The sequence below is a fragment of the Pollicipes pollicipes genome, unplaced genomic scaffold, assembly GCF_011947565.3.
Source record: "Pollicipes pollicipes isolate AB1234 unplaced genomic scaffold, Ppol_2.1 Scaffold_3087;HRSCAF=3621_pilon_pilon_pilon, whole genome shotgun sequence".
Lineage (NCBI taxonomy): Eukaryota > Metazoa > Arthropoda > Thecostraca > Pollicipedomorpha > Pollicipedidae > Pollicipes > Pollicipes pollicipes.
This window is the reverse complement of record NW_023596225.1, coordinates 10,116,338-10,132,054: the sequence shown is the minus strand read 5'-3', so window position 1 is coordinate 10,132,054 and position 15,717 is coordinate 10,116,338.

The window sequence follows — 15,717 nt, the reverse complement described above, 5'->3', positions numbered from 1 at the left end:
ATAACGAACGGCGTGGGTGGAGTTCCTATGTTAACTATGGAATGGAAAGAAATTCATGCGACGCTTGAACACAACAGCAAACTACTTGCATTGGTTACACCAGGTAGGTACAAGACCCAAAGGTGGTAAAAGACAAGCAGGTGACGTTTTGCGCACTCATTACCGGGACCCGGCTTGAAACACCGGCTAACCGGGCTCCCAAATTTGCATGGTCATCTGCCAGCATCTGTCCGTTCAGCTCTATAAACGAATCGAAGAGGAGGACTGCATGTCAAGAAAGAGTGAAGGCAGCCTGAGAACGCCAACCTAGATTAAAACTTGACAGCAGGTGCAGAACCGGGCCCAGAACACACTGTTAGAACTTGTGCACTACACAAGTGGTTATCTCAATATAATCTCACCTACACCCCAACTCGATCGCCTCTCAATTTATGTCTCTTGATGCTGGAGGTCTGTCGCCACCGCGGCCGGTAAGCCGTGTGTCCTCCGGAGCCGGACTGCTGCAGTGGAGTTACCAGAGGCACAATCAGAGGTCTCGGCCAGAAGCTCAAGGCGGTGACCGCCTCTGTCTGCAGCACTGGCCCGTCCCCGTGGGAGCGCACCGACCGGATGGCGTCAGCATGGGTGAGGTGGGAAGGGGGCGAACATAGCCTTGGTGGTTGGCTGCCACACGTCGGCTGTCATGTCAGCTGCTGCAGCCAATGGCTGAGGATGGCTGTGACGGTAGTACACGCCAGCCACCCCCTGGCGGTCCTGAAATCGGATACACAACGCCATAACTGAAACAACATTTTCTTACGAAAAATGCTAATGTTATATTTAAAGTTTGACAATGCAACTGCGGGAACTGCGCAGTGGTGTCCTCTATCGTCAATATCTTGTACTTGGCAACATTGACTGTGTAGTTGAAGTGCATTAATGCGCTATGATTGTGGCTATATCTAGAAGTGACTGATGCTGCACACTCAGACCGTTTGAGGAGCAGCGTGCTATTTTCCTATACATGGAAAATTCTCGTCATATATGGTAGAGAGCAAAGCAAAGGAAAGCTTGAGCAAAGTCGCGCGACCAGTGGCCCAGGGATGTAATTTTCTATCCAGCTCGGGGAGCTGAAGTCCCGAACCCCCCCCCCCCCCACACCCTTCAGGCTTGGGCCCCTGCCCCCCCCCTCCAACTTTGAGAAGGAAGTGTGCCAAATCTGAAGAGGTACCAGTTTGTTGGATACTTTGGGACATGTTGGGACATGGGACACGTCTTTTTCTCTGTTCAGCCCACCCTCCCCGTCCCCCTCACCCTCCCCAACACATTTTGCGGGGCTGCGCCCCTACAATGGCTGCTTTTGCAGTGTGTCTGGCATGCCAATGGCTGTAGAGGCAGTATCGAAAACCTTTTCAGTCCTTGAAAGCTTATTCACACCATTTCACCCAGCCCGGTGCGTCAAAGGGCTATGCACGTGATGTGCTGGGCCGGCCGGCGGCGGTGACGCCGGCCCTGATTCGTCACCGTCGGAGGCGCCCGGGTCCGACCGCCGCCCAGGGACCTGTGGCGCGCTGGCGACAGCCGGGCCCGGGTATTCTGGGCGGGCGGCGGGCGCTATTTCGGCGCGCGGCCGTCGTCCGGCGTCGAGTCAGACGATAGCACCGCAGGTCGACGGACACCGCCCCGCCGCGCCGGCAGGTGAGTGAGACGGACTGGTGGAGGCGGGCCGAGTGTGCCATGCAGTCATTGCAGGTCAACATCTCTCGGCGCTCGAAAAAGCTCTGTTCCCGGCATGGGCAGCTCCGTTCCCGACATGGGCAGCTCCGTAACCAACATGGACAACCCCATTTCCGGCAGCTTAGGTACTGCTTCAAAGAAAACAACTCAGTGCATTTCTAGAAAATGCATGCTAGCGAAAAAACCGCCATCGTCGAGCTGTTTTGGGCTCAGAGCTCTTCTGCTGACAGTTATCGACCCTCAAAATACCGGAAAGCATTCACAAAGGACGATATCAAGCCAACAGTGCATAGCTAATACTCGACGTGTCAGGCTGCGCTAATCATTTCGAGATGTGGCTGTCAGCATAACAACTTTGAACTCGTAATGTCCAAAAACCAGGAGCGCATGATCTTCCTTGCTTTTATGAAGTGTTCAACTAGAGCGTCTCCGTTCCGTAATTTCGAAGCCATGCGTAATTCAAATCACGTATACGCTATTCACGTTCATTGACGTTTATGTACAATGCATCCGTACCTATTGAACAATTTTAGATGCCATATGCGGCACCTCGCGCGCTAGATGGGTCTAGTTTTGATACAGTTCCAAGCTAACTGAGCCTGGCATGCATATTTTTTTGGGGGGAGGGGGGCACGCGCATTATATTTGTTTACCGACATATTTCCGCACGCAGCAAATCGCATTTAAGACTTGGGTTGCTGAAGAGACTGGGTAACCTTCTGCACCAACAACATGTCTCCCACTTCCATACCGTGCCCATCGGCATTTGACTTCAGTGCCTGCGTGCATTTAAACATCGCTCTTTGCATGAGCTCTGAGGCCCAGCAGGTGAGTCTCTGAGGCCCAGCGGTTGAGTCTCTGAAGGTCAGCAGCTGAGTCTCTGAGGCCCAGCAGCTGAGCCTCTGACCAGCGCGCGGCCCAGCGCCATCCGCGTGCTGTCGGTTCGGCAGCTGGCACGCCCTGCTGGCGCGGTGCCTGCTCCCCGGCCAGCTTCAGCGCCGCTCGCTGGCGCCACCTGAATCAGATCAGGACCTTGCTGAATGGACGTTTATCACGTTGTGTCCTGCCTATTTACGTGATTTATCAAAAATATACATTTTGGTAGGAGTATTTAAGTCAGGTAGATCAGAGGGCAAACGCCAACAAAATACGGGACCGCATGTTTCGATGTGGCTGTCTTTTCTAGACTGTTTCTTGAACCCCGTGAATCCTCCCCAGTTAGTGACTAGTGCCCTCCGCTGCCAACTCCTCTTTCTTTTGATCCATTTCGCCCTTCGCCTGCTCTCGGAGGTAAGATAAAAACAAAAGCAGAGCACTGTCGCCTTGCATTCTTCGGTTTATTGTTCTCCGCTGCGCTCTCAGTTCTGCACCATCGTCCAGCCAACTGAGCTGGCGCCTGAACGAGGGCGCACCATTGGGGTGTGATGTCGTACTTTGGGGCTGGTCCAACATATTCAGATGTGACAAGATCGGTTCGGCATTCCGCGCGAAGCCTCCCCGGGCAACAGTCTCCGGCCATAGACATTCCGCCGATCGGAACGGAGCTGACAAGAACGAGCGTCTTATTGGAAAACCTGGCTCACCAACAAGTGGGATACAGTTCAAGGTATGCACCGCCGACAAAAGGAGTCGCGAACGATGACAGGTTTGTCACCGCCTTGAAATCGAATAAGTGCACCAGCGTGTAACCGGGCTTGCGGGGACATGGTTTGTGTAGCTGATGCCGCTGGTAAAGGTGTATTTACAGAGCTGGTGGCGACTATTTACAGAGCTCATCATAACTTCACTCGGCGCTGGTAAAGTCGGAGTTGCGCTCAGAATAAGAAAATACGTTAGGTCTAAATGGAATTGATTCTTTTCGCAATATTTGTGAGTTACGTTGTCAGTGAGCAGTCGGGGTTACGTTGTCAGTGTTGTTCGTAGTTATGGATAGGAGAACAGGACGAACTAAGTAGAAATAAAGCAACAAGAGCGTCATTGTTTGGACAATGTTTATATGTACAACAAATGAAACACAAGGCACGATGCTGTCTTCTGAAAACTATTTTCCCTACGCTAGCCTGTCTAAGGCTCACAGAATAGGTTATTTCCAAACCGTTTCCCACAGTATCCGAGCCGAACAAAACCGGCCCAGGAACTGAATGATATTCCATTAAATCATCGGAATCGGAAAAGACTTAAAATCGTGCTGTGCTGCTGTTAGGCGAACTCGGAATCAGCTCCATGCTTATAAGTGTCAGAATCGGAAGATTTCGTTGAAGACGAGTCAAGTGGGTAAATGTTGGCACTATCGTTATCAGCAGCTAAACTCGCATAGGTAGCCAGAGTGACCGTCTTGCAAGCTTATGAGATACTGCTGACATCTGAAAGGCGAAGCCTGCAGCTGGTGCGACCAAGTCAGCACTTCGGCCTGCAGCTGGCGCGATCAAGTCAGCACTTCGGCCTGCAGCTGGCGTGTTCAAGTCAGCACTTCGGCGCAGTGTGTTGCTGTTTTTGAACCGCGATTTCATATGTTCGCCATGCATATCCCTGTTCAGCAGCCCGCCAGCTATAGTAGATACGCAGCGACGCTTTTGAAGTTCTCTGTTGACATGACCTAGATACTGGTTTGATTGCACGTCTGTTGCATAAAGATCACGACGCTGAAACACGTCTGGCAGTGAAAGCGAGTTCCCTAGCAGCGAATGCTGTGGATGATGTATAAACAGTATCGTTTTCGGTATGGCTTGTGGGCATTGATATTGCTTTTGAGCATGCTGCACCCAGCTCATATTCATGTGTTTGCCCTTAAATAAATGAGCTCCGTTGACTGACTTATTACTCGTTTGCAATCCGCTAGATGCACTACCATCGCTGAATGTCATGATGCAGATCGGAGCTTTTATCCAGCAACAGTATGTCATGTACACTGCACACTCACACCAAGTATATATGGCATCGTCGGCTATCTTAGACAGATGAGACGATATTGGTATGTACCTGTGGAAAGACATTTTGTCATGAGCCGCCATGACCGCAGCAGCTCACAGAGATGTGACCGGGCCATGGCTGTGTTTACGCTTGGATCGGCTGGCCAGGCGACCCGAGGACGCTTCATCTGTGCTCGAAGCGCGTGCGCGTGCGCATGACATAACTGTTGAGCATTGTTGCAGGCATCAAAGTGAAGGTCACTGTCGACATTGTTATGTTCGGTCGTGTGTCATATGTGATATGAATGTGCCTTAAAACTAAGCTGTTTTATGTTACAGGTAGTAGCCATGCGTATCAGGGATATGCAATTGCAGGGTGCTACCCCTCGCTTATCAATTTTGCCATGCATTTGTTATGTCCGTGACTTAATATCAGCTCTTTTAAATTGGGAGGTGGTTTTTGAGTTTATTTCAATTAATGTATTATTTGCCAATGACCTGAACTGCAATGGCGTTTGTCATTGTGGACAATATTCATAAAATATCCAAGGAAATTCTGGAACGTAGCCAAGGATGGGGCAACGAGGAACATGGGCCCCTGAGTCAAAAGGTTTGCACAAGGTCCTGAACGGCCTCGCAGAAGTTAGGTACAAAGTCGTGTGATTTCGAAGGAAATTTGACATCCGACCCCATGAGGAAGATTCGGGCTATGTAAATTGCCTGAGAAAACGGTACTGAAGAGTTCGAGGGCAGGCGTCGTTTTATTTTCATGGCACGCTGAACAATCTTCAATGGATCATAAATGTCTCCTACCAGTCGGGCACGGGTTTGCAACGCGCGCTACACATGAAAACAAGCAACTTGAAATGTGTTTTGTGCTAAATCCATTGTTTTGTAACATGCACTCATGTGACCTGAAGACGACCGGTTTAATTCAGTTTTTCCTCTTTCCAAGCTCGTAGCATTCTTATGCCATGCCACGCAGAAGCTATGTATATCAAGCCTACCAGAAACCCTGCCCGCCAGTTCGTCCCCAGCTGAATGTGCACCAAGCCTACCTGACACCCTGCCCGCCAGTTCGTCCCCAGCTGAATGTGCACCAAGCCTACCTGACACCCTGCCCGCCAGTTCGTCCCCAGCTGAATGTGCACCAAGCCTACCTGACACCCCGCTTGCCAGTTCGTCCCCAGCTGATTGCAGTGTTATCGTCTGACGGGGTTTGACAATTTGTTTTGCTTGATGGTGACGCAGAGGAGCGTCAAAGCAGCAGCAGTGTGCTACGTGCTCACCTTCGCCTGGATCAAATGGATCCAGTTCATGAAACAGTCGCATTTGCCAGTTTAAACTCATGGAATCAAAGAAATTTGGTCGCGCTTAGGATCTTGCCCTACACGGTAGTGGTGCAGTCCTGAAAGCAGTATGTGAATCCCGTGATCCTCAAGCAGCATGTCGTTGGGATGCTTTATCAACACCGTAATCAATGGTCAGATTTGCTCTCCGTTATTACATTCAAATAAGCAATAACAAACTTCTGGAATCGGGCATGCAGACCATAATGTAGCTGCGGGCAAACAGGCATTAAATATAATGCAGCGAAACCTTCGTCACTGTACATGCACGCGCCTATACACTGATACATTATGTGGCCAAGTGGTCTAGGCGATGTTATGTGCTTCTGAGAAAAAGTAACTACACGGCTATAATATTTTGTCCGCAGCCATAGGGCAACGGAGTCGCCTACGCTGGGGAGAGGGGGGGGGGGGGGCGGGGAGGTTATGGCCACTTGGATCATTTCTTTCCACTCAACACTCGAAGGACCACTGTCAAACTTCTCACAAAGTTGTGGGTTAGTGATTTAGTGTCATATGACCACTAACCACAGCCATAGTTTTATGGCATCGTCCCACCTTTCAAAAATGTGTGCTAACGCCCCAGCATGCCTTGCTCTAATTTCATTTACGGTACACTGGTTTGTCGTTGACAGCCATGTTCTCTAATGTTTGACTTTTCTTAAAGTAAGACTTCTAGTTCATTTAATACTTGAGCTGTGGTCTACTGCTTTGCTCCACCAGCTCCAAAGTGTCATCTCGGTTCCGGAGAAGTGTCCCAAATGGGGTCTCAGGTCGAGGTGAAAGTCTGTCAGTGAACGGAAGAGGTGTACGATTAGTTTTGAATAATAATTGTCGTTAGAATGTGGCCTGCGCGGAAGATGATGTGGCGCATGCCATATATAAAAACAAAAGAATAGAAAAGCAATGCTCCTGTGGTCTGACGCCTGTTCCTATTTCCACGCCGTTCTAACTACATTGTGATAAATGGGTATCCATTTCCCGCCATACAAAGTCTCTGAAGTTTTGCTCTAATTTCATCTTTGTTTTTGCCATTCTCGTTTTGCAGATGCTTGCTTCGCTGGCATTTTTCTATCGATCAACCAGAGAAACCTTCCATGAAATAATGACCACATGCTCAACGCTTCAATGCTGAAAATGATCAACAGATGCACAGTACTTATTTAAACTTTCTGTTCATATGTCCTGTCCTTATCATCATTACAAATTGATTTCCGCTGTGCACACTTTGCTTGCGGGCCTCGCGTCAACGCAAGGCACGTGCACCATATAATTTACGCCAGATAGGTCAAAGTTCAGTACAATACAAGCCGTGCCCGTACATCATCGATGCGGCCGTACATAGGTGTGTCAAATGCAACCCAGGGGCGCACTTGTTTTTGCTGTTGCGCTGTTCCCGTCCTAAAGCAAAAGAATTGACTTCAATTCGAATGCCGACTTGTAAGCATTAATCAGAATGCCCCTAGATAACGTAGTCCATTTGACGAGACAACGCACGGTTTTCACCATGTGATCTTAAGCGAAAGCCCCACGCCTCAAAACAAATGCTCCAACAATCTTAGCGCATGCAAATGCAGATGGGCTATGATAAATATGCAGATCGGAGATGAAAGCAGTGTTTCGGCACGGAGCTGTTTTCTTGGGTAAACTTCTCAAGACACATAAGACGTGAGTAGTGTTGTATATCAATGCTTTGAGTCAACTAGAGCCGAGTTTTAAAAAGCCATTAAGCCATGATGCGTCCCTTCCCCAGCCCCGTGTCAACTAAACAAATAAGGCTGGTGCGATTTCAGGTCCAGCGAACTGCGCCAGCCTGTACGGTCCCGCTCCTTTGATGCAGATTCCCCTGAGCCTGTTCTCCCGGCCTGGGCCATCGCGCAAGAGCCAGCTCCAAATGACCCCTCGGCCTCAGGTGACCCTGCTGCAACCCACGCGTCCTCGCGAAGTCAGATGAGTGAAAACGGAATGCACCGTCGTGCCTATAACCTGCCGTGCCTACAGCACTTCGAATGAGTTTGGGTTTTGGATGGATCAGGTAAATAGAAACAGGGAAGGAAAAGTTTGTATGTCACAGTTATTACATTTTGTATGTCATGCATTTGCATTCATTGAGCACGTTCTGCCTCCTAAAGTTCTAACGCAAGGTTCAGGTCGTGCCAAAATGTTCCCCTTCATGTCGGTAAACACGACATCGATTTTATAGGATTCCAACGCCAGATCGATGCGATGCATCGCATCGAAATATATCGCAGCATGGATGCGGCTCATCGAAATTGTGTCATCGATGCATATCAAGAATCACATCGATTGTTCCTCTGAGTGAACAACCTTCAGGTGGTACTACAGACGTTAAAGACGTTCTAGCGCTAAACATCGATTATATTGGCGGTACTTAATATTTAGAGCTGCGCTCGTTTTATTTCGTCACTGCTAATGAGGCAGTACTTAAGGGGGCGGACCGGCGGACTGGCGGACACAGGCGGACTGGGAACGAATCGGGTTAACTTGCGGTGCCTTGCCTGCAACATCGCCTCTGCACTCGGCTCCTTGCGATCGACTGTGGCCTTCGGCCAGCTGCAATGTGGCCTTCGGTCAGCTGCAATGTGGCCTTCGGTCAGCTGCAATGTGGCCTTCGGTCAGCTGCAATGTGGCCTTCGGTCAGCTGCAATGTGGCCTTCGGTCAGATGCAGTGTGACCTTCGGTCAACTGCAGTGTGGCATTCGGTCAGCTGCAATGTGGCCTTCGGTCAGCTGCAATGTGGCATTCGGTCAGCTGCAATGTGTCCTTCGGTCAGCTGCAATGTGGCATTCGGTCAGATGCAGTGTGACCTTCGGTCAACTGCAGTGTGGCATTCGGTCAGCTGCAATATGGCATTCGGTCAGATGCAGTGTGACCTTCGGTCAGCTGCAGTGTGGCATTCGGTCAGCTGCAGTGTGGCATTCGGTCAGCTGCAGTGTGGTATTCGGTCAGATGCAGTGTGGCCTTCGGTCAGCTACAGTGTGGCATTCGGTCAGCTACAGTGTGGCATTCGGTCAGCTACAGTGTGGCATTCGGTCAGATGCAGTGTGGCCTTCGCTCAGCTGCATTTTGGCATTCGGTCAGCTGCAGCCACACACTCTGCAGGAGCGACACACGCGCTGCTCGTGCTCGGATGGCGGGCGCTGGTGCGGCGCTGGTGCTGGCACTGGGGGCGCGGCCGCTGGTGCGGCCCAGCGGCTGGGCGCTGCATGAAATCACCGTGCGTTCGTTCGAGGGATGCCAGCATGTCGCCCTTAAGAGCATCCCGTACTCCCGGCCGCCGGTGGGTGACACGCGTCTCCGGCCTTCTCGTGGCCGCCCCGGCTGGTCTGGGTGCGCGATACCACCCGGCGGAGTCCCGTCTGCCTGCAGTACGATACGATACGCCACTCAGCATGGGGTGTGGAGAGGACGGCCTGCCCGTGAAAGTGTGCTTCCTCGGCCGCCGGCCAGTGACGCACCGTCCGATCTGCCGTCATGGCGTGGGCTGGGAATCCAAGGTGGAAGCTTCTTCAGCGGCTCTGGCGACGCCAGTCTCTATGGTATTCTCTTTCTCATGAATGAAGACTCCGCGATCGTCCGCTTCAGCTACCGACTCGCTGTCTTCCGCCGAGGGACGCAACGGCGTCGGGTGGCCTAAGCCTGCTGCCCCCTGTACTGGCGCTGCATCAACGTCTTCCGCTGCAGTACCAGCGTGCAGCTGATGACGCTGTTCTGCGGGTGGCCCGCCTGTACCAGCGTCTCGCTGCAGGTGATCAGTCCGCCGACGTCCGGCCTGGGTCCACCGAGCCGCTGGCCAGACGGACAACGCCTCACGCGGTGGCGCCGCACTTTAGCGCCGAGCCCGGCTTCCATCGGAGCAGAGCCGGGGCACGCCCGAGTGCGTGCGCTGCGCACAGGTCACCGAACTCCTGCGCGTGCTTGGCATGCTCCTCTCATCCCCCTCCCCCTTTCTCCTTCTCTCAGATGAGTGGCCTAAGCCAATAGTTCTGCCCTCGTGTAGACCACATCGCCATGTCGCGCTTGCTGCCCGCCGAGCCGAATGTGCTGTTCCTTGCTGCCCATCGAACAGCATGTGCTGTTCCTGGCTGCCCGCCGAGCCGAACGTGCTGTTCCAGCGTGGCGAGGTCAGCTGTGTGTGCTGTGTGACGGGCGGCGTCCGGGATCAGGCTCTGTTCGTCCTGAACTTTGCGCGAACCCTCGTAGAAGCACTTGAGAAAGCTCATGCGGAGACCTGTGCAGGCCTGGACACTGGGTACCTCATGGATCATGATATGTGACTGGATATGTGACTCGATATAGATGTCCCATGGATATGTGGTTAGAGTTCGTCTCTTGTCCCATGGATATGTGGTTAGAGTTCGTCTCTTCGAAGTTTTCCGCGACCGCCATTTCAGACGGCCCTTTCTCGACCAAAGCGGGGCTGGCCTCGTAGTACATAGCCACCTACATGGGCATAAGCACCACGCGGCCACGGTGAACCGCGTTTCACCGAACCTCTGCACATCTCGGCACGCTGCTGCGCCGTTAGTGGCGCACATCCCGGCACGTTGCTGCGTCGTTAGTGGCGCACGCTGGCCGGACTGTTCATGACGAGCGGCAGCTTCTACCGCGGTTAGGACTCTCCTGAACACACTGCGTTCCGTCTGCTGGTCAGCACGCGGACGGACCTCATGTGACGCGGCTAGCCCGTCGCAGATGTCCTCGACACGCACGCCGGGCCTTCTTCACGGCGCAGAGCCAGCGTCACATGCGGCTCAACGGGGCGCTGTCTCTCGGAGCCAGAGCGCTCGAGGAGCGCGTCCGCTTCTGGAGCGTGGAGGAGCCTGCCGCGGGCCGAGTGGTGAAATGTGTACCGGCGACTGTTCACTCGGCGACACGAGGAGCTCTGATCTCCATGCGAGACCCATTCCGACTCGTCGAGTCGAGGCTTCCGACGATGCGGTGCAGCTGAAGGAATGCTCTTCTTCTCTTGGGGATAAACTGGAAGATTTCTTAAACTTAACCTTGAGTTCGAGCTTGACGGTCGATGCTTGAGTATTTACACCGCGTTATCATGCATCACCAACGGCCTTGAGTGTAGCATAGTGCTTCTTTCGGTTTTTCTCCGCGTCTTACTGTCGGCTTTCCCTCCGCGTCTTAATGCCAATCCCTTTCCGCGTAAAACCCAAACCACCCAAAACAACCGCTGGAAATCGGCGATAAAAAATATTGTTCTGCCATGGGTCCGCTAATAAATGGTGAGGACCGCCAGCCATGATGACGACCATATCTTACCACGTGTTATAATTGCTACATTGCCACATACTACATTTACGTTTGTAAGGCACCAGTTACCGAAAATGTTTGCCACGCGTTTTTTTGTGGACAGCGATGATGTATCTCATTTTCATTTTACATGCATTCTGCTGCGGTGAGCGTCACCGCACGGTGCCTGCGTGGACTGGGTTTGTGCGGACAACGAGGAAACTATATGTGCCAGTGCTCGCTATTCGTTACAGGTCTTCGAGACCGTACTCACGCTTGCCAAGACCCAATGCTTCTTTCTCGATCTGCGGCGATTTTTTCAGGGTCTAGAAATATAAAATAATGTGGAGGTCTTATGACTGTTGGACCGACACTTATGGCGATTGATTATGTGGTAGAACAAATTGCTGTACCTTGCGTCACCTGGGGCAAGACGTGGGCCAATTTGCAGCCAATCTGTTCCTGTCGGTATATTTAGAGTACGGTATGTGACGGCAGGGGTGGATCCAGAGGGGTGGGGGGGGGGGGGCATGGGGCTATGGTCCCCCCTTGGGCTCCGAAGTAGTCCATTGGCTGCGAGGGGGCCCAGCACCTGCCGAACAGGTGCAGTTTTTAAAACACAAAACGCAACAAAACTGGATATCTCTGGTCTTCCAGACGACCAAGAACAGCTGTAAGCAAAAGTAAAGGGCCTATGGGAAGTCAAAAAATTATTCAATGATCGGAGAAGTTGTGGACTGGAAATTTTAAGCTCCATTTCACTGTCTAGGGGCCATCTGTGTTCTGAGAGAGACCTATATGCCCACTTGCAGGATCATTTCGATAGTTAAGGGGCATTCCACGTTGTCGTTTATTTCTTTGATTTTGCTCGGGGGCCACGCACTGTTGTTGGGGCCCTTCCCGCTAGCGTGCTGGGGCACTCTTGTCAATCACGGGTCCTTCCCCGTGTTCTTTCCATTCGCAAGGAAGGCTCTGTGGGCTAAAGCTGGGTCCCATATCTTAACTTGCCGGGGTTTTCTCGGTTGCCCAGGGGCCCTTCACATGCGTATCGGTTAACCTACCGACACGCTTGCGATATGCTCATGGGCTCTCTCCATTGGTCTAAGGCGCTTCAAATTCTCTGTCACTTGCTCAGGGCCCTGCACTATTGTCGTGGGGCTCATCTGATGGCCTGCTTGGGCACAACAGTCGTTCGAGGACCCTTCACACTGGGTCTTGGGTACTTCTTTTCTTAATAGGAGGCCTGCGCTTTGGGGGGGGGGGGGGGCTATCTGATAACCTGCTCGGGCACATTCAATCGTTCAGGGGCCCTCTACTTTGGGCCTTGGGCACGTGCTATCTGAGTAGGGCCCTACGCACTTGTCCGGGGCCCCCTCTGTTCGCCTCCTCGGCCACACTGGATTGTTCAGGGGGCCCTGCACATTGGTTCCTGGTGTTTGAATCTAGGGTCCTCTGTTCCTATCGGGGCTGTCTGATAACCTGTTCGGGTACACTCCACCTTTCGGGGGCTCTCCGCACCGGGTTTTGGGTGCTTCTGATTTGAATCGAGGGCCTTACGCTCCTGTCGGAGCCCCTTCTAATAAGATGCTCGGGCCCATTCGATCGTGAGGGACCTCTACATGTGGTTTTGGGTACTTCCTTTTTGAATGGAGGGCCCTCCGCGGTTTTCGGGGGCCCTATCTGTTAACCTGCTCCGGCGCACTCGGTTATTCGGTGCCCTCTACCTCATGTCGTGGTTATTTCATATTTAAACGGGAGGCCGTACGCTCTTGCCGGGGCCCCATCTGTTAACCCGCTAGGGCACACTCGAATATCCGGGGGGCCCTCCACATAATGTCTTGGGCACTTCCTATCTGAACGGAGGGCCCTATGTACTTGTCGGGGACCCCATCTGTTCGCCACTTCGGCCACACTGAACTGTCCGGAGGGTCTGCACATTGGGTCTTGGTGTTTGAATTTAGGGCCCCACACTCCTGTCTGGGCCACCTGATAATCTGCTTGGGTATACTCCATCTTTTGGAGGTCCTCCGCCATGAGCTTTGGGTGCTTCTGATTTGAACGGAGGGCCCTACGTTCTTCTCGAACCCCTTCTGATAACCTGCTCGGAAACATTCTATCATTCTGGGGCCATTCGCATAAGGTCTTCAGTGTTTCCTATTTGAATGGAGGACCCTACGCTCTTGTTGGGAGCTATATTTGTTAACCTGTTCGGAACACACTCGATCATTCGGGGGCGCTCTTCATTGGGTTTTGGGTACTTCCTATTTGAATGGAGGGCCCTACGCTCTTGTTGGGAGCAATATTTGTTTACCTGCTCGGAATACTAGAGCATTCGGAGGCGCTCTTCATTGTGTCTTGGGTACTTCCTATTTGGATGGAGGCCCCTACACTCTTGACGGGGCCCCTATATGTTAAACTGTTCGGGTCGCACTCGATCGTTCAGAGCCCTATACATTGTGTCGTGAATATTTCTTTTTTGAGTGGATGGCCCTATGTTCTTGGCGGACCCTATCTATTAAGCTGCTCGGGCTGGTGGCGGATGCTGAGGGGGAGGCACAGGACCCTACCTCATGGAGCATGCCGAGGGGATCTGAAGGCTTCGAATGGGCCCATAATCGGCCGGACGCAGGACGCAGTTTCCTCACAACAAAAACACGACAAAATTGGAAGTCTTTGCGCAAACAAATAAAACAAACAAAAAAACAAATACACAACAAAAAATGGAGACTTTTGGACTTTTCCAGCAGACTACCAAGAACAATTGTTAGCAAAAGTAAAGAATTCATAAAAGACCAAGCTCAATTTTTCTTGGCTGATTGAGAAAGTGTTGCTTGGGAAAAATCATGCGGCCCATTTCGTTGTATAGAGCCATTGTGCTGTTGGTTTCCTGGCCCTATATATCCACTTGCCGGGTCAATGTGATCGTCAGGAGCTTTCCACGTTGTCCTTGATCTCTTTGCATTTCTCGTAGGGCCCAATGTGCCGTTGGGAGGCTATGTGCCCCCATGCCTGAGCACTGTTGATCGATCAGGTTTTCCTCCACGGGTTCTCCCCATTCGTCCGAAGGGCTCTTTACACTTTTTCCAGGCCCCATATGCCAGGGCACACTCAGTTGCTCAGGGGCCCTTCATTTAAGTCTCTGGCTTTTCCTGCTTGCTTGGAAGGCCTTGCGCTGTTCGCTAGGGCTTTTAAGAGGTTAGGCGCGGAGACTCTCGATGCTCAGGGGCCATCTACTTTGATCGAGGGCTCTTCCCTTTGTTTCATATGCGGAGGACTCTTCACTCCTATGGCGTGGTGGTTAACCCGCCCGCGCACTCTTGAGCGCGCAGGTGTATTAATTCATGGTCTTGGATAATTCCCCTTCGCTTGGAAGGTTCTGTGCTCTGGCCGGGGCTTTATATGTCAGCCTGCCAAGGCACTACCAGTCGTTCATAGGCCCACCACATTGGTCTTGGGCTATTTTTGCTAGATCTGCGGACCCTATACTTGTTGACAGGAGCCACTTTGTTGGCCTCTTGCGACACCCATGATCGCTCAGGTTTCGTCCCTACTGGCCTTCGCCTCAGAGCAGCGGTGGAATATGCGCCGATGAATTTTTTCGCGCCAATTGCCGAACGTAATTTTACATGTCGCCGATAGTCGTATGTGTCATTTTCGTTAACTATTGAGAGTGTGATGCTTATTATTCTAGTGCATCACGTTCTTAACATACTTCGAATGCTAGGATGTGTTTTACTTCTTTATAACAGAGGAAAAAATCTGCACTAGTCACTAGCCGTCAACTGATTACATCGCCCAGCTGGCTAGCCGTAAAAACGCAAGCTAGGAATCAATTCCATGCTTGGTTTTGATGGTTGTTAGCCGCTAACTCGAGTTAATTGTGACTGTTGTTCCAAAACACTTAGCCTCAAAATTACAGCATTTAACAGGATCTGTAGAAGGGGAGTGAGTTATGTGTATGCATACGTAGCACGCCTGGTTTTATAAGGCCATACACAGTGAGATGGGTTTTCGTATTTATGAAATGAATGAACAAGTAAATGCATACATGCGTATATACATACCGACACACACACACACACACACACACACACACACACACACACACACACACACACACACACACACATATATATATATATATATATATATATATATATAGATATATATATATATATATATATATATATATATATATATATATATATATATATATACGCTACACACAACTTGTCTTAAAATGTACGGACCAAAATGCAAGGATTTTTTTGGAGGGGGGCCCCAAGCTCCAGGGGTCCGACAACGTCTCGTGCCTCCCCTTTGACGAAATCATGGATCCGCCCCAGTGTGACAACACTTACGTTTTTAACCCACTAGGATAACGAAACATGGCAACCTTTCGTTATCCTGGTGGCAGTAGGTTAGAGTGCAAGTGACAGGCGTCATTAACGGCTCGACGGCGACAAACGGCACTGCAC